We start from the raw sequence: 20,125 nt of genomic DNA, 5'->3' as shown, positions 1-20,125 counted from the left end.
TGGTGTTTTGCATTCTGGCAGCATTAGCAAACTAGAACAGGAACTGTGGTAAATGCCACTGTATTCATAAATTCCAATATAATCTCTGTAAGTTGGTACTGTTAGTTTACCCATTTTACAGAAAGAAAAACTAATGCCTAACTATGTTGAATGACTTGCCCAAGATCACACAGCTGGTAAGTAAAGTGCTGTGATTCAACAACAGGCATTCTAACTCCAGAGCCCATCCTTTAATTAATACACACCCGTCTTAATACACACTCCATATTCTTTATTCTACCTCCCTAGAGAGGTCACCCAGTTTCTATGCTGGTTGGCCATCCTGTCTGGATTCAAGATGGTATTACTTTTAGACTGTCCAAGACGCAGCATTGGCATCTGGTCCTTGGTATCTTTGCTATATATTGTGCTTTAAATGCAGTTGGTCCAGCAGCAACAGGGCACCACAGCTGGTCCTTACCACCATGAACAACAATGCTTGTGGTAAACAGTTTTCCCAGAACATTCTCCAATTCTACTCAACCTCGTGGTTTTCATGGCTTTGGCTGTTGAATTTCTAATTCCATATCCTGCCTTTGACAGCAGTTTTTGTCCTCTATATCTAAAGTCCCTTCTTAGCACCTAATTTTGTTTGTTCTCTTACCAGAACCCATATTCCTACTTATGTCAGATTGTACCTTTGTTTTTGATTTAAAGTGCACTGCAGCCTTGAGTGGATGGATTCTTCAAAATCCCATCTTCTATTTTCTGTCCTCTCCAACAAGAAGAGATATTTAGAACTATGTGACTGATTCACGTTAATTAAAATAGCAAGGGGTTAATGTATAAGCTAGAATATCAATGTCTTTATTTATGGTGGGAACTATGCCACAAGAATCAGGATGGTTATATAGGCTTCACAATGGCTTTCTTTTCTGACAAAATAACAAGGAAAGCAAAAAATTGAAAAGAGAATAATGCTTGGTGAGCATAGAATTAAACCAAGGGTAGTAGCTGGGATAATTTTAGTGGAAAATATACTGTTTCATTGCAGTATACTTAACTTAGATGTTACCTCATGAGGAGAATTAATACTAGTTCTTGCTCACTCACCTCCATTAGCCAGTCCTTGGTTTTAATAGTTCTATCTCAAAAATTGGTTACAATTCCCTTGATTAGGTTTTAGCTTTGGATTGTTAATTGATTAATTCATTCAACAAATATTTATTGAACACAGACTACATGTTCAAATTTACTAAGCACTGAGCAAATCAGTGAAGACGACACATTAACAAGGCAGAAATGGTTTCTGTCCTCATTGAACTTACAGTTTAGTGTTAAACAGTCAGGTATTGTAAAGAGGTAATCACATACAACTAATTACAATGGCCATAATAACACTGAAGAAAAATTTAATGGTATATGAGACTGCAAGACAGGAAACCCAGTTTTCTCTGGGTAGTCATGGAAGGCATCCCTGTGGAAGTAGTTTTTAAACTAGGACTTGAAGGATGATTAGTATGGACCCTACAAAGAAGCAGAAGAAGAGACTTCTAGGCAGCATAAACAGGTGATGAAGTCCTAAGATGGGTAAGAACTTGGAGATTTTAAGGAATAGAGAGCTGATACAGCTAGAAGTTAGTGAATGACAGGAAGAATAGTTGATGATGATGAGGGGTTGGGAGTGGGAGTTAGAGAGTCTAGATCACAGAGGGAATATTAAAGACTTTGGAATTTCTAGAAGGGACCATGGAAGCTATTGAAGCTTTTTAAGCAAGAAAGGGACAGATCAGAAGTGAATTTTAAAATTATCACTTTGGCAGCTGTGGAAAAGATGTTAATGGAGTAGGATCAAGAGTGAATGTGGTTAGAATAATTAACAATTGTTGTAGTTCAGGAAGAAATTATGGTGGAGTGGGCAAGATGGTGGTGTAGGGACGTGTGGAATTTGGTTAGTCCTCTAGAGCAAGTTGTAAACAGTCAGGAACAGCTAGTAAATAGTCTGGGACAACTGTTTGGGGGACATCCATGACCAGACACGTGTTGTACATAGTCTGGAATGGGTGAAAGGACCAAGATCATGACATTGAGTGGTAAATAAAGCCCCTAAACTACAGATAAGGTGCCCTTCACCCACTGGCACAGCAAGCAGAGTTGGAACACTCCCTTGTGGGAAAAAGAAGTAGTCTCTGCCTGGAGCAAGGGAAGGTAGCTCAACCAAGCTCCAATTTCAGTTTTAATTAACAAATTTGGACTACTGAATACAAGCTATGAGCACAAATAAACCCAGAGCAAGCGGGAAAGGAACCCAGAGATCTCTCCTGGCAGAGAGGAGGCAGGGCTAATGGAAAAGAACAATAATAATAATAATAATAATTATAAATAAGTAAAAAACAGAGATTTTTGGAGTTGGCTGAGCTCAGAATACCAGAACAGAGCTGTGTGCCAAGAAAAGGGACACACAGAACCAGGTACCAGTACCAGCTCTTGACTGGCAAAACTGGGGAGCTCAGGACTGGCTCTGAAAAGAGGTTTTCTTTTTTCTTTTTTTTTTTTTTATCCTCTCATTCTAAGTAGCTCATTAGAGAAAGGCTCAGGCATTTTCAATTATCAGTGCTGACCCAGGCAAGAGCAGAGTTAAGATAGTCACAGAGACAAAGGAAGAAGTCAAGTGAATGAATATAAGGATGTATCTTCCCTAAGAAAAGGGAGCAGGGCCCAGCTCAAGTGGCTGACCTCCCTCAGAGAATTCAGACTCCAGAGCCTGGGGGACAAAAATAAAACATAAAGTACTTAAGCTTGGCTTCTGACTCATCCTTAGTCCCAGGCAGGTGCAGGGTCTGCTAAGCATTAAAGTCACTGCATTGCTTTATGCCAGTGGGGAGCTGTGGGCGAACAAGTGCTACCTGTTGGGCAGGATAGGAAAAACCCAGAGTCTGGAGTCCTCACAGGAAAGTCTGACAATATTCTGGGTCTCATCCTCAGGGAAACTTGACACTGATTACACCTTCCTCCTGAGACCTGGGCCAATCAGGTCTGGGAAAATCTGTTTAGGGTAATAAAGGAAACCAGATTCCTAGACAACAAAAAATTGAGTCACACTAAGAAAAGCAAAGATATGGTCCAGCCAAAGGAACAAACTTACACTTCAAATGAGACACAGTAGTTGAAACAATTAATTAAAGATGTTCAAACAAATATGATAAATCAATTCAAAAATCTAATCAACAAGTTGAGGCAAGATGTGGCAAAAGAGATGAAGGATATAAAGAAGAAATCAGACTAACATGAGGAAGAACTCAAAAATTTGAAAAAAAGATTGGCAGAACTTATGGGAATGAAAGGCACAACAGAAGAGATGAAAAACACAATGGAGACATCCAACAGAAGATTTGAAAAAGCAGAACAAAGTTTACATGAACTAGAGGACAGGACATCTGAAATTCTGCACACAAAAGAACAGAGAGGGAAATGAATGGAAAAACATAAGCAGTGTCTCAGGGAACTGAATGTCAAAATGAAGCACTCAAATATATGTCATTGGTGTCCTAGAAGGAGAAGAGAAAGGAAAAGGGGCAGAAAGAATGGTGGAGGAAATAATCACTGAAAATTTCCCATCTCTTGTGAAAGACATAAAATTAAAGATCCAAGAAGCACAGTGTACCCCAAACAGAATAGATCTGAACAGACCTACTCCAAGACACTTACTGATCAGATTATCAAAAGTCAAAGACACACAGAGAATTCTGAAAGCAGCAAGAGAAAAGCGATCCATCACATACAAGGGAAGCTCAATAAGACTATGTGCAGATTTCTCTAGAAACCATGGAGACAATAAGGCATTGATATGATATATTTAAGATACTGAAAGAGAAAAACTGCCAACCAGGAATTCTATATCTGGCAAAACTGTCCTTCAAAAATAAGGGAGAGTTTAAAATATTTTCAGACAAACAGAAATTGAGAGAGTTTGTGAACAAGAGACCTGCTCTATAAGAAATACTAAAGGTAGCACTACAGGCAGATAGGAAAAGACAGGAGAGAGAGGTTTGGAGAATAGTGTAGAAAAGAAGACTATCAGTAAGAGTAAAAACAGAGAGAGAGGAAAAAATAAAAATTAAGTAAGCTATGACATATAAAATCCAAAAGAAAAATTGGTGGACAGTAGACATTACATTGAGTGAAACTAGCCAGAAACAAAAGGACAAATAATGTATGGTCTCACTGATATGAACTAACATTAATGAGTTAATTTGGGGACTTAAAGTTAAGCACACAGGTTATAGGAGATAGGAAGAGGGTATAGATCAGTAATTTGTTGCTGAAGGAGTGCTGAAGGAGTACAGAGTGTTCAATAGGATTTATTGTATAGATCCGGAAATGGATAGCACAATACTGTGTGATGGTAGCACAAAATTGTAGGTACTCTGAACAAAGATGAATGTGATTGCGGTTGAAAGAGGATGGCTAGAGACATGTATGATACCAGAAGGAAAGACAGAAGGTAAAGATTGGGATTGTATAATTTAGTGAAATCCAGAGAGGTCAATGATGGCGAGTAAATGTACAAATATAAGACTGTTTTTACATGAGGGAGGACAAATGAATATCAACATTGCTAGGTGCTGAAAATTGGGTGATATGGTAGAAAAAATAAAATTGATCCGAACTCGATTCTATAATTAACAGTAACATTGTAATATACTTCCATTAATTGTAACAAAGGCAATATACCAAAGCTAAATGTCTATAAGAGGAAGATACAGGGAGTAGTGTGGATTCTTAGTGATGGTTTTGTTGTTTGACCTTTTCATTTTATTTTATGTTATTTTATTTTATTTTATTCTTCTTTCTTTTTTCTTGTTCTTCATTTTTTTCTCTCCTCTTCCTCTTTCTTCATGGAATAAATGTCCTCATATAGATTGTGGTGGTGACTGCATAACTATGTAATTATACAAGGAATCATTGATTGTTTACTTAGGATGGATTGTATGGTGTGTGAATAAAACTGTTTCACAAATAAACAGAGCAATACAACAGCTGGAGAAAATGTGGAGAGAGGGATGTACCTATTCACTGTTGGTGGGGAAGTAGAATGGTGCAACCCATCTGGAAGGCAGAGTGGTAGTTCCACAAGATGCAAAGTACAGGGTTGCCATTTGGCCCTGCAACCCTATTATTGGGAATATACTTGGAAGAAATGAGAGCAGGGACACTAATGGACATTTCCACACTGGTGTTTATTGCAGCAGTAGACATGATTTTCAATGGATGGAGGTGGCCTAAGAGTACATCGACTGATAAACAAAATGGTGAACTGTGGCGTATACATGCAATGGAATACCTAGTGGCAGCAGGAAGAAATGAAGGTCTGAGGTATTCATCTAAGGGGATGGACTTTGAGAAAAGTATGTTGAGTTAAATAAGCCAGAATCGAAAAGACGAACATTATAACACCTCACTAATATGGACTAACTCTAATTTGCAAACTCTGAGAATTGAGTCTGAGAGCACAGGCTATCAGGGAAAGGCCTATTGTAAAGGTTCCTAGATTGTAAGCTCTTACTGCGGTTATATCTATTCCTGAGTTTTAATGGTTATCTCTAAATTCTGAGATTCTGAGCTCTTTGTGTATAACCTGGTTGGTCCCTGGAACTTCAGGTATCTGGTAACACCTGAGACTCAGAGCCAGAGTTTGGAAGCTATGAATGTCAGTATTACCCCATACAGCAACTGTTAAAGAAGCTGAAAAAGACAACAGACTTCAATTAGAGATATGAACAAAATGGACTTGGTTAGGACTAAGGTAAATCAGACTACAGGGTAAAAGATGATACTGATTGTTTTTTAAAACTTCAACTTCTGTGTGAGATCAAAGGAAGAGATGCTTATTTGATGTAAAATCTATATTTTCTGCAGCACACTATATAATTTAACTTTTATGGTCAGTTTATTCAAACATCATACTTACATGGAACCTTGAAAAGGGAGTGAGATCTGGCTGGTTTGTACAGTACAGTGTGAAGCCCTGATACATCCCAGAGTAATTTGGGCAGATAATAAAGATTATTTGCAAAGCCCCCTTGAGGGACTGGGGAAAAATGTGGAAATATTCAACTTCCCCACCTGGGGAATTCCTGATATTCTCTCAAGCACTGGGGACTACCAATTTAAAAGGCTGAGCCCTCAATCTTGAGGCTTGCCCTTATGAAGCTTGTTACCACAAAGGAGAGGCTAAGCCTACTCATTATTGTGCCTAAGAATCACCCCTAGAGAACCTTTTTTGTTTCTCTGATGTGGTCTCTCTCTCTCTAAGCCAACTTGGCAGGTGAACTTGTTGCCTTCCCCTATGTGGGACATGACTTCCAGGGGTGTCAATCCCCCTGGCAACATGGGACATAACTCCTGGGGATGAGCCTGGATCTGGCATCATAGGATTGAGAAAGCCTTCTTAACCAAAAGGGGGAAGAAAAATGAAACAAAATAAAATTTCGGTGGCTGAGAGGTTTCAAATGGAGTTAAGAGTTCATTCTGGAGGTCATTCCTATGCATTATATAGATCTCCCTTTTTAGTTTTTAGTTTATTAGAATAGCTGGAAGGAAATACCTGAAACTGTTGAACTGCAATACAGTAGCCTTGATTCTTGAATATGATTGTATAACTATATAGCTTATATGGTATGACCATGTGATTGTGAAAACCTTATGGCTCACACTCCCTTTATCCAGTGTATGGACACATCAGTAGAACAATGGGGACAAAAAAGTAAATGAATAATGGGGGGGGGAGTCTTTTTTACTTTTATTTTTATTCTTATTTTTATATTTTGAGTAATGGAAATGTTCAAAAATTGTGGTGATAAATGTACAATCATATGGTGACATTATGAACAACTGATTGTCACTTTGGGTGATTTTATGGTATTTGCATATATCTTAATAAAATTGTATTTTTAAAAAACAAACAAAAAAGTAATTATGGTGACTTCAATAATGGTTTCTTAGGGATGGAGAGATATAATTCCAGAAATATTTGAGATATAGAACCAAAGAGATACCTTGTTCCTATAGTGGATCCCTGAGACTACAACTGAATCATCTTGACCATGTATGATTATACAAGAACCTCAACAGAAATAATTGATTATGTTACTCTGCATATGGTTAATATTATCCATTATGGACTGATTGCATTATGATAATGATTTTACCTCTTTCCTTTCCAAATTCTAGGGAGCAGTTTATTATTGTTTCTTCTAGATTTACTACAGAAATTAATAATTATTTATTGAAATTAATAGAATACATGGTGAGAACAGTGGGAGCAACCTGGAAGTTTCTGGGAAAACCTAATCTCCAATTAGCATAACCCCAGCCATTCTCTCATAGGAATGTAAGTGGGGTTTTTCCTAGTCTTCTAAAAGGGCTGCATGAAACTATGAGTGTCAACAATTCCAGAAATAGATAAAAGATGGCAGGATAACCATGCTCTAGGAGCTGGAGTGTGTTTCTATAAAATATGTTTAAATGAGTATTTTAAACCACGAACATACAAGATAATTTTTTTTCTCTTGTAAAAGGAGTACTTAATGATTTCAGATGCAGTTGTTTGAACAAGTCAACATCTTTCCAAATCCAGAAGCTTTTATTAAAATTGAAATAGTTCAAATAATTGTAGCTGTGTCATTAAGCAATTCTCTAGCTAAGGACTTTTAAGTGCAGAATTGTGGTTGATCTTTTCCTTCAAATAATTCCCCAACTTCGCTATTATAGTTGATTTGAACTAACACAGACTGAAATAGAAATGAGCTGAGGCATGATGGCTTCTATCTTCTCCAGCATTTCAGTAGATCCTTGCTCAGGGCTGACCCTGGGTGTTGAGGACATCACTCTAGATAACCACGTGACTTTCTGTCAAATAGCAAATTTAACTGTTTCTTAATTTTGGTTCTAAGTTCTGTCTGTACCAATAGTTTTTAATACCTTAAAATAGTTTTCCATGTGTAAGTCAGCTCCCAAACTATTCTGCCATTTCCTTGAGATCATTTTATCTTCTATTCCCAATGCCTTACTTTGGAGCAGTAGATATTCAAAAGCTCTGTGCAAAATGTGGTGCTATATATTCTTGTTAATATCTGACCAACTTCTTGATAAGTGACTTTGCATCATTCCTGGAACATACCTAAAAGGTACCTTTCAAACATCATTTAAGAGGCATCATTTTATATAAAATTTATTCATAAAGTTTCTGCCCCCTTGTTGCTTATTTTATGGATGATATAAACTTTAAAGTAATAGAATTAAATTCTTCACTCAAAATAAGAAAAGATAAAAATAGGGAAAAAATTACTGGTGCAGAAACAGAACCAGGTAACAGAGAAATAAGGCAGCATCATTACAAACAGCAATGTAAAAGTCATTCAAAATTAAGTACTTAAAAATCACCTCTTTTATTTTAAGGAAGAGACCTAAAGAAGCTTATCCGGAGAACTCCCAAAGATATTTTTAAATGGCAAACACTTTATTGAAGATTTTTCTTTTATTTCTATTCTAACAATATTTAAGTTTGAAAACAGGAGGTCCTCCACTCAGCACTGTGACTGCATTGGAAAAACAAATTGGAATGCTGAGACCATTATTTCCAATAAGGCCAGCAAAATTAAATAACCCTGTGGTTGAGGAAGAAGGAGGAATGTTTTTAAAAAGCTGCACTCCCATCCTTCATTTACCTTTGTGAAGCCAATTTTTATTGGCATTTCATCTATCCCCAGGGGCTGCAGTTAAAGGACAAAATCTACTAATGGAATTCATGGCCTGGATTCTGCCATGCTAGTCCTGTGTGGAAACATTCATTTCCTTAATAACATTTGCTTATTCCTGAAAGTTTTAAACCTTGTTTACTATCCTCTATTGCTTAGCATGTGCATTTGTCAGTAGAATGAGATACAAGCAGGTCAAATAAATAAATATACATATAGCCCCATAGAAGAGAGCAGATTTAATATGACTATAAACAGAAGGGTAAGTGAAGTCAGTTTTAGTACTTTCTGCACCACTGACCAGGGTATATTGAGGAATCTGAGTCTCAGGATCTATGTCAACCAGGAAAAGGATTCTAGGTATTGTGTGTAATGCCCAATAATGGCAGCCCAGACAAAATATGAATAGGGTACAAAGGTTTGTTCATAGCTATGAAGAATTTTTGTTTATTTGTTTTAACTTCCTTTTACAACTTACATGTACCCACCCTCCATCATGAGTGGTAATGATTAATATCTTAATGTACAGGCAACTCATTTCCTGTTTTCATATCCAACAGCACATTGACGCTGCCCTGTTGTCCCTCCTCAGTGTTCAAGGCCTTGTAGAATGAGACCTTCACAAGATTCAACATAAGCTACACAACTCGGATCAGAATAGCCTAGCATTGATTGATAGGGTAGATGCCTGCTCACCCCTTGTAAAACCAGGTCATAGGCAAAGTCTGGATCATTTGGCTATAGATAGCACAAGGAAAGTGGCCGCCAGTGTTCAGAATACAATGCTGCCCTCTCCTACACTGTAGATGCCCCACTTTTTAGCTCAACAGCAATTACCTTCTGTCATTTTGCTGTGGGTAAAGCATATGACTGATTCTAAAATATTTTACCATCCTGCAAAGGAAATCAAGGCTATCCCCTGATTTTTGGCACTTGAGTCTTCTCACATTATGGCTTGAAGGGAATGGTTTAAAATGGAAGCAGGTGGTAAGTCACATCATTATTGTAACTTTACAACGTCCCTTAGCATCTTCCAGCATATGACTCCCAAAAACTGTTCTATGGAAAGCAAACATAGGCGGCAGCTCCTGGTTCCCAGTGGCAGCGCGGTGGTAGCTGTGAGGCGGAGGTCGTCCAGGGTGGGTGCCCTCGTTGTTCCCGCACGGAGCAGGCGGCGCTCCTAGCTGCAGCCCCGGATTCTCTCGCACCTGTTGCAGGACAGCGACGAGGGCAGGTGGGGGACACCGTGGCAGACCTGCACGGGGGTGTGAGCCGCAGTGACATGGCTTGATCGAGGAGGAGCAGCCGCGCGGCCTGCCTGCTTACCAGATTTGAAGACTGCATTGTCATGCCTCCAGTACCAGCAGTTTCTCTGTTCTGTGATCAACGTGATTCACAGGAACTTCTTAAGTAGAAAATGAAATGATCCCGGGCGTGGACAATATGACTTTTGTATTGGTCTGGGATTGGCTATGAGCTCTAGCATTTTCATTGGAGTGAGTTTCATTTTGGGGGAGGGGGACGAAAGCTTCCTGCAACTTGCTAGGAAAGACTCCATGAGAGCAGGTCAAGTGCCCATGCATATCTTAAAGAATGGTTTTGTGGGCTGGACTGTCTCAATGGGAGCTGGTGAGGTGACCAACGTCGCTGCGTATGCGTTTGCTCTAGCCACGTTAGTGACTCCACTGGGAGCTCTCAGTGACTTAGTGAGTGCCGTTCTTTCTTCAGACTTTCTAAATAAAAGACCTAATTTTCATGAGAAAATTGGGTGTTTGTTAAGTATTCTGGGGTCTATAGTTATGGCCATTCATGCTCGAAAAGGAGATAGAAACCTTAAATGAAATGTCTCACAAGCAAGGTGATGCAGGTTTTGTGGTCTTTGCAACCCTTGTGGTCATTGTGTCATTGATATTAATCTTCACAGTGGGACCCCGCAACAGACAGACCAACGTTCTTGTGTATATAATGTCTGCTCTGTGATCAGAGTGTTTTTGGTTTCCTGTGTCAAAGCATCACTATTAAAGAACTACTTGCTGGAAAGCCCATGCTTGGACAAACCCTGGCCTGGGTTCTGCTACTGAGCCTGACAGTGTGTGTGAACACACAGATGAATTATCTGAATAGCTCCCTGGACATATTCAACACTTCCATCATGATATATTATGCCTTCTTCACAACATCAGTTTTAACTCGTTCAGCCATTCTTTTTAAGCAGTGGCAAAATATGCCTGTTGATGATGTCATTGGTACTTTGAGTAGCTTCTTCCTTACCATCATTGTGGGGATATTTTTACTGCATGCCTTTAAAGATCTCAATTTTAGTTTGGCAAGTCTGCCATTATCTTTTCAAAATGATGAGAAAGCAATGAATGACAATCTGTTTAATAAGCATGAAGTTCTTAATAGTAATGAAGAAAGCTTAACCTGTGGAATTGAACAACACACTCGTGAAAATATCTCCCAAAGAAATGGAAACCTGACAACTTTAAAAAAAATTAAAAATTTAATCCATAGTTCTGTTATAAAGCAAATTTGAATATTAGAATGTGTCTGTAAAAGCATTATCTTCAAATAAGGTTCTTTAAAGACAATCTTTTTAAAGGTTTCACTAATTGGGACCAAGACATTACTTTTCTTACATTATAATGATGGTAGTTCACTAAAATGACCTCAGGATGTGGCCAATTTCTATTTCTAGTAACACTGTATTATTTTAGAGGCATTTTAAATTTTGAGTCATTTATCCAAAACTAAATGCACTAACAACAATTTTAAGTCTATAAAAATGCTTTATTTTCTCATTGATGATAAAAGTTTGAAATGTATATGTGTCATCTTCTCTGTCAATCCTGATCATTTCAAATCTTTTCAATTTAAAAAAGAACAAAATTATCTGAATGTAATATGCTCTGGATTACCTTGTTTAAAAAAAAAAAAAAAAGCAAATATAACACTTTTTGCCAAATTCATCATTCTCATCCCCAAGATAAACATTTTACTACTCTAAAGACTATTATGGTTAGGAATAGACTGAACTAGGGAAGCAGGAAGCTATGTTGCTCATAAGGATTTTTGCCATTAGAATTCCATTATTACCTTGGTATAGTTCTCCCACTGACAAAGGTATTGGTATTGTAAAATCTCCACTCTATAGGGATAAATTCCAAATTCCTTAGCATGCATTTAAGCTCTTCCCATTATGGTTCCAACTTGCCTTACTGAAATCATATTTAACCATTCTCTCCAACACATAAATCTCTTCCATTTCCTGAATATTTCAGGCTATTTTATATCTCTGTGCCTTTGCTCAAGTTATATACCACTCTCTAAACTTGATGTCTTAAAATGGGGCCCTTGTGCTATAGGGTCCCTAGTTAGATCCATAATTCAGGACAGAGATGGATGTGGATATCATAGAACATCCTTCTGCAGCCCCAAACAAGGCCTGATGTCCGGCTTAAACTCCCTTTGAATAGGCCTTTAAAAACACTTCAGAGAGAAAGTATCAATTAGATATATGAACGAAATGGCCTTGGTTAAGACTAAGGTAAATCAGACTAAAGGGTAAAAGATGGTAGTGACTGTGTTTTAAAACTTCAACTTCTGTGTGAAACCAAAGGTAAAGATGTTTATTTGGTGGAAAATCTTTATTTTCTGTAGCACACTATATACTTTAACTTTTATGGTCAGTTTATTCAAACACCATACTTACATGAACCTTGAATAGGGAGTGAGGTCTGGTTGGTTTATACAGCAGAGTGTGAAATCCCAATATATCCCAGAGTAATTTGGGCAGAAAATAAAAATTATTTGCAAAGCCCCCTTGAGGGACTGGGGAAAAATGTGGAAATTCAACTTCAGCTGAGGAGTTCCTGATATTCTCACAAGCACTGGGGACTATCAACTTAAAAGCTGAGCCCTTGATCTTGGGGCTTGCCCTTACGATGCTTGTTAGCAAAGGAGAGGCTAAGCCTACTTATAATTGTGCCTAAGAGTCACCCCCGGAGAACCTCTTTTGTTGCTCAGATGTAGCCTCTCTCTCTAAGCCCACTCAGTAGGTGGATTCACTGCTCTTCCTGTTATGTGGGACATGACTCCCAGGGGTGTAAATCTCCCTGGCAATGAGGGACAAGACTCCTGGGGATGAGCCTTGCACTGGCATTTGGGAGTGAGAATGCCTTCTTGACCAAAAGAGAGAAGAGAAATGAAACAAAGTTTATTAACTAGGGTTCTCTAGGGAAACAGAACCAACAGGAGATATCTGTAAATATGAGATTTTATAAAAGTGTCTCACACAACTGTGGGGATGCGTGAGTCCAAATTCCGTAAGGCAGGATACACGGGTCCAAATTCCATTGGGCAGACAGCAAACTGCAACTCTGATGAAGGTCTTCAATGAACTCCCCAGGAGGGGCTGGCTAACTGAAGAAGAAATGAAAGTACTCTCTCCTCTCCCTCAAAAGTCTTCAGCTGATTGGATTAAATCCAGCTGATTGAATTCTCTCATTGCAGAAGACACACCTTTCATTGATGTAATTAGCCACAGATGCAGTAAATTGACTGATGATTTAATAAACCAGCCTTCTGGTTTATTAGCCAGCCACAAATGTCCTTGCAGTAATGGTTAGGCCAGTACTTGCTTGATCAGACACCTGGGCACCAACATCTGGCCAAGTTGACACATGAACCTAACCATCACACAAAGTAAAGTTTCAGTGACTGAGGGATTTCAAATGGAATCACGAGGTCATTTTGGAGGTTATTCTTATGCATTATATAGATATCCCTTTTTAGTTTTTAGTATATTAGAATAGCTAGAAGGAAATACCTGAAACTGTTGAACTTCAACCCAGTAGCCTTGATTCTTGAAGATAACAGTATGACTATATAGCTTGTACAGTGTGACTGTGTGATTGTGGAAAACTTGTGGCTCATGCTCTTTATCCAATGTATGTAGAGATGAGTAGAAAAAAGGGGACAAAAAGTAAATGAAAAATAGGGTGCGGTGGGGGGATGGGATGTCTTAGGTGTTCATTTTTACTTTTATTTTATTTATTTATTTTTTTTTAGTAATGACAATATTCAAAAATTGATTGTGGTGATGAATGAACAACTATATGATGGTATCGTGAACAACTGATTGCACACTGTGAATGATTGTAAAGTATGTGTCTATATCTTAATAAAACCAAATTTTAAAAAAAGTAAATGAATAATGGGGGAGATGGGGTGGGTGGGATGTTTTGGGTGTTATTTTTAATTTTACTTTTGCTCTTATTTTTATTTTTATTACTTTTTCTGGAGTAATGAAAATTCAAAAATTGTGGTGATGAATGCACAACTATATGATGATTCAGTGAACAACTGATTGTACACTTTGGATGATTGCATGGTATGTGACTATATCTCAATAAAATTGCAAGGAAAAACAAAAGTGTGAAACCAGATAGGAATGCCTCTGTCACTGGAACCTTCACAGAAACAATATTGAAACTTTTTCCTGATAATAGCAGTGGTTATGATAACAGTGATAATGACCATCTCATAATAACTATCACTTACTGAATGCTAACTACATGGCAGGATATTGATCTAAATGTTTTACAAACATTAATGCTAATCCTCACATCTTAAGTCTCAAAGGAAACTCATGATTTCCATTCTAAACATGTTCCCATCCCACCATCCAGTTTTTCTGCCTTAATAAAAATCAACTCCATCCACTCAGTTTTTCAAGCCAGAACCCATAAATCATCCTTGATTCGTCTCTACACTTCATAACCCATGTCCATGTGGTGACATAACCTTGTTTTTTCCTATCTTCAAAATAGGTTTCTCATCTACTTCTTTCCATCTTCTCTGTGCCACCCTAGTTCAGGCCATCATTATCTTTAGTCTGGAATACAGAAAAAAATAAAATAAAAAATAAAAGCAGCTCTACTAAATACAAAGTGATATCCTGGATTGCATCCTGGAAACAGAAAAAGGACATAAATATAAAAACTACCAATATCTAAATGAAAGTCTGTAGTTTAGCTAATAACATTGTATCAATATTAGTATCTTAGTTGTGATAAATGTACCACCATAATGTGAGATGTTAATGTTAAGGGAACCCAGGAGAAGTACATACAGGGAACCCTCTTACTATCTTTCAACGTTTCTGTGCATCTAAATTTATTCAAAAAAATAAAATAAAATAAACAAGCAAAAAACAACCCTAACTACTTTCTTAGCTACCATCCTTGTCCCTTCTAGCCAATTTCCCATAGCTTCCAGAGTGCTCTTTTAGCAATATAAATCTGATCATGTAATATAGTTTAAGGGACTCGCTAAGATTAAAAACAAAAGCAAAAACAAAATAATTTGTGCAAGATTATGTAGGTATTAATGGCTGAATAAGAATTCTTTCCCAGATCTGACAGGATTCGGTGCCTCTTAAGCATTATTACAGTATCGGGCCTGTATGCGATGGATTCAGCAATTATCAGAAAGAAGCCCGGGTCCCCCGGCTTGCACACATTCCATCCATGGTTTAAATTTGTTCTGATTCAAAACCCCAAGCACAGTCATGATATCAAATATGACCACGGATCCATGTCAAACATGTCATTACTTTGACCAAATCTTCATCAATCATTTGATGGAAAACTGTTTTGCAAACATGCATACATGAGAATTCTCCACATTTACATGGACACAGCTAGAACAATTTAAATTAGTTTCAAATCCAGTTAAAACTTTACCTAAAAGACAATTTTAATGCCTATGCCACATACAAACAACAAAGGGCATAGGTCATTTTTGGTACTATTACATAGAAGTTTGTCCAAATTTTAGATCACATTCAAAAATAACTTAATCTTCAGAGTATACTCATGAATATATGAAGAAAATCAACAACCTAATTTAGCTACTAAATTATTCAGTGTTTGTGAATAGTTTTATTGATATCAGAATTCTAGATGAAAATTCAAAATAGCAGTCATTCAGTATGCAAATATCCTTCTATTTAATTTGATATAATTTAAACAACCAGTGACTTACTTTATTTTTACTTTTTTTCATTCAATTATCTGTATTATATAGAGATAGGAGAGGCCTGCCCACAGACATATCATCACTCCAAAACAGATTGAAATTACTTTCAAGGACAAGTTCAAAGAGAAAAAGTAATTTTAAATCAGTCAACAAAGCACATGAAGTGTGTGTTTGAAGTGGGGAAAAGGGAGGATAAAAGTTTTGGGAGAAGGAGGGAAAAGAGAAGACTATAGCTGATCGTATTATACATGTTAAGATTGCTGAACCACCTTCTTCCCATAAAGTATTTCCCCACTATCCATTCTCCAATCACAAAATGTCATGCACACACCTGACTGCCATCAGCCAGCACAAGGCATGGAGAAATCAGTTATTTGCTACACTTACTATTTGCCATACACATTTGCTATGTGCCATTAAGTTTGCTCTGATATCTCTTTAATCCTAAGAAATCCTTATCAATACCAATTAAACTAATAAGCCAGAAGGGTGAAAAAAGGTTTAGTCTTTTGTTTTTAAGCCAAAATCAACTTTAAACATTTGGAGATATCTCAGGGTGGGAGATTTTCTAAAGGAACAAGAAAAGTTCTCCTTGTGAGGTTATTGCAGCAGTCATCATTGCATTCCCAGCATGCTTTACACAGTTGCACACGGTCATGAGAAGTCCACATCCTGAATACGGAGCTTTATGCTCCCCTTTCTTATGAAGCAATAGGAAGCAATAGCTGGATCATGACGACATCCTTCTGAAGTTTAGCTTCATCCCACATTCTAAAGTGTAGTGGAGAATTGAAACTATTTTACAATCTTGGGGCTTTTCAAACTATGTCATTATAGCTGTACTCATTTTAGCATCAGGAAAAAGAACTATAATATCCTAGTCTTTTTTTCATAGGGAGAAGGGTATTCAGCAGTAAGATTGATTATTTGTGATTATCTGTGAGATCCTCTTTAGACTTAACTTTCTATTAGATCACAGTGCCTTCAGTGAAGAAACATGACAAAAGGATGAGATTACAGGTTACAGTAATCTTTTCCTATCCTATCATCACTTTACCTGATAATATCAAGAGGCAGAGGAAATTTAAATCCCTATTTTACTCACATAACAAAGATTCATAGATGCTGGGTTTTGTTTTTTAGGTTCTTTGTTTGTTTTGTGCACTTTGACTTTAAAGCCCATAATCCAAAAAGAAACAATATTGACTCAGAGCAGAATCTTCATTAATAGTGATAGGATTTAAAACAATTCTTATCACATTGCAATTTCAGAACTATAAACAAACAGAAAGTTACATTATAATATGCAGTACAGATGGCTATTTGTTTCTTGGATATCAGCATTCTATAAAACTCCAATAAAACTTGCAATTTGTGAGCTTTCTTAAAGCACAGGAAAGGTTTTCCTGGGAGTTATTAATTACCACCATCTCTGCCCTCGTACAAACATCATGTGCATGCTATTCAGAAAATTTCAAGTTGGAATGTTTCCTCACTTTTACAATTGGTCAAGATATGAAATTTTTGTGCCATGTCCATAACTTTTGTAAGGTGGTTTTAAACCGTTTTTCTATATTGTCAGGGCATTTTTATTAATGGAAATAGTAATAAAAATGTGTGGGATATTTCTGTGTATACTTATATATTAATATTTTACTTCAAGACCCCAATATATTAAACAGTCTCTAAAATATCATATTTTTAGGTTTTAAGTTTATACAAGCTTCCTTTATGTCTAAAGAAAGTATTACCTTTACATCCCTGATTCTATTGACCAGCAAGGTATTCCTTATGTTATATCTTCTAATACATACTGGACTACACTCCCATTGATTTGCTTTGACAACAGTGTGAAATTCTGCAACTCGTTTTATACAGTACTTTTGAATAACAACTTCTAATGTAATTGAATTATGTTTTAAGTACATTAAAATATGTAAATGTATAGTTTAGGATCATTTTTTTCCTAATAGGATTAGAGTTCAAACACAAGTATAATTCAAGGGCAACATAAAATGCCAACAAGAATACAGTTTTAACACAAAGTCAAACATCCAGGGCAGCTAAGGTGTAGGACCATAGTGGCAGGCTTCCAGAAACCCAAAAAGCACTTGAAATTTTCATATTGATATCCATAGCGCTAATGAAATAAATGTCTATATTTTATACAAAATGTATGTCTGTGTTCTTGTATCTGCCTTAAATGCTTTTGTAGTGGGCTAAATTCACTATCGATGAAACTCCAGTTGATTGCTTTATTTTATCCCTCAGTAAGATAGAGGAGAATGTGATCATAGTAGAATTTCAAAATTCAGACTTTAGTGAGAACACAGATGATTTTTCTTTTATTTATAAGGTCTCATCACCTAAATGAAAAAATGGTTAGCTATGCATTTGGATATTGAGGTATAAATATATTTTTACATTCATTCATATGATCATCTATGCAGTCCTCTATTTGACATCTATTTTTACCTCACCTTGTTCCACAACATGATCAAAGGCTGAAATAAGGGAACAGAGCTGGTCTTATACCTTCATTCCCAGTGTGAAATCTCATACATTTGGCTGGTAAATAAGAGATACATATATTTAAACTGCCCATTTCTCTACAGGAAGTTGGTACATATAACAGTCGTATCATGTCCTATTGTATTTTAATACTCTTGGATGGATTAACATTCAAGAAGTATTTTCAGTTAAGTGGTAGATACTGTAGTTAGGCAGCTATAACAAAGAAGATGCCAAGAGAGCTTGCCCAGTTATTGCTCTTATCTGTAAGCATTCAACCAGCTGAGTACAATTTTCACCAACACCACATCTACATACTCCTAGGCTTTCTTTGCTTTGGCTGCTAGTGGGGAAGATACAGCTGGTTTTAGAGCTCCTCCTTTTCTTTCTTTCTTTTTTGTATTTCCACTAGTTTCTCCCCATTGACATGCTCATACTCTTCACTCTCCTCAGTCCTATTTCCTTGAGGTCAGTGTCTGGATTGCTAATAAAGAAATTAGAAAAAAGTAAAAGAAATTATTACATTCCCCAAACTGTCACCCTACCTACCACCTCCCTTGCACTTCAAACTCCATCTCTTTACATGGTTTCTCTGGGTTACCTACCGAAAGACTATCAATTTTTGCAAGAACCCATGAATCACACATATTTAAAAACTCTTCTCATTAATTTATTCAGCATATACTTGTAGTGTCTATTGTAAGCAATGTTCCAAAAGAGAAATAACAGGAAGAAAGATGGTTATGTGACTATTCTAGAAACAAGGTAGGCTCCTGAAATGCAGAACTTTGATCACAATGTATTGCCCATAACTGCAAAATATGGTTTTAGGCACTGGGGTACAAACGATCTTGAAGACAGTCTGTACTCTCAAGCATTTACAATAGAATTGAAGAGCCAGAATTCTTGGCACAGATAGGCAAAGTAAATGAAGGGCATTGAGGGTAAAATATTCCAACATACCCAAATCAGCATAATGTAAATAATGTACACAAGTTTTTGAGAGAATATTCAAACTTTAGTTTATCTATAACAGCCTCCCGGAAGAAGGGAATTTAAAACTGCATTTTGGTGCCTGTGAGAGATGTGGATTTTCAGAAAATAAAAGCATAGCCACAGTGACTTGTACAAATATAGAAATGAGGAAACTGCCTATGCTGAAGAGTAAACAATTTGCTTGGTTGCAGCTAAAGACACTTGCTAAGAATAGTAGTTTTCAAAGAGGGGTTGGTGAATGGGCATATCAGAACTACCTCAGGAGCTTTTTCCAATTGACTACTCCCTGTCTTTCCTCTCTTCATGTTTATCTGCAGCATTTCTTTCCATTATTCTGTGAGCAAACTTGTAGCATAAAAAGTGTTGGTGTTGTGCCTGTTGCAATTAGAAAAGCAGAGTATGGTGTGCAGAAAAGTTCTCCGGAATCAACATCTCAACTCTCCCGTCTTTGAGTTAAGACACAATGATTAATAGAAACGCTAAATTATATTTTTGAAATCAGTTGGTAGTAATGAATGAATTAGATCAGAACTGGGTAGACATGTTGGAATAACATGTGAGGTTATTGAGTGTCAAACTCAAGCCTGGTTCATTTAACATATAAAATATTAGCAGCTAGATTGTATATACTGTTCAGCATTTCACACTACATCTTACCCCATTTTGAATGTTAAATATAATATAAACCTCTTTTTACTACACCTGTGCAGAAATGCATTATGAAAATTATCACCAATTTGATAAAGACGTTAGGAAACAAAGTCCGTATGTAGATATCCAGAATCCATTGGGCAATGTTCACCTATCAATTATCCACATTCACAAAGAAAGAAGGGTAT

At 36.9% G+C, this 20,125-nt stretch overlaps 1 protein-coding gene and 1 pseudogene across 1 annotated transcript in view; one reads left to right on the top strand and one right to left on the bottom strand.

Moving 5' to 3' along the window:
- Nucleotides 1-20,125, bottom strand: part of SI (sucrase-isomaltase) — a 219,746-nt gene that overhangs the window by 184,489 nt on the left and 15,132 nt on the right. The gene's annotated exons all lie outside the window — the stretch shown is intronic.
- On the top strand, nt 10,175-11,274 carry LOC119523190 (annotated as a pseudogene).

The sequence above is a fragment of the Choloepus didactylus genome, chromosome 1 (assembly GCF_015220235.1).
Source record: "Choloepus didactylus isolate mChoDid1 chromosome 1, mChoDid1.pri, whole genome shotgun sequence".
NCBI classification, from domain to species: Eukaryota; Metazoa; Chordata; class Mammalia; order Pilosa; family Megalonychidae; genus Choloepus; species Choloepus didactylus.
The sequence above is the reverse complement of the archived record's forward strand: the minus strand, read 5'-3'. Positions and strand labels throughout refer to the sequence as shown.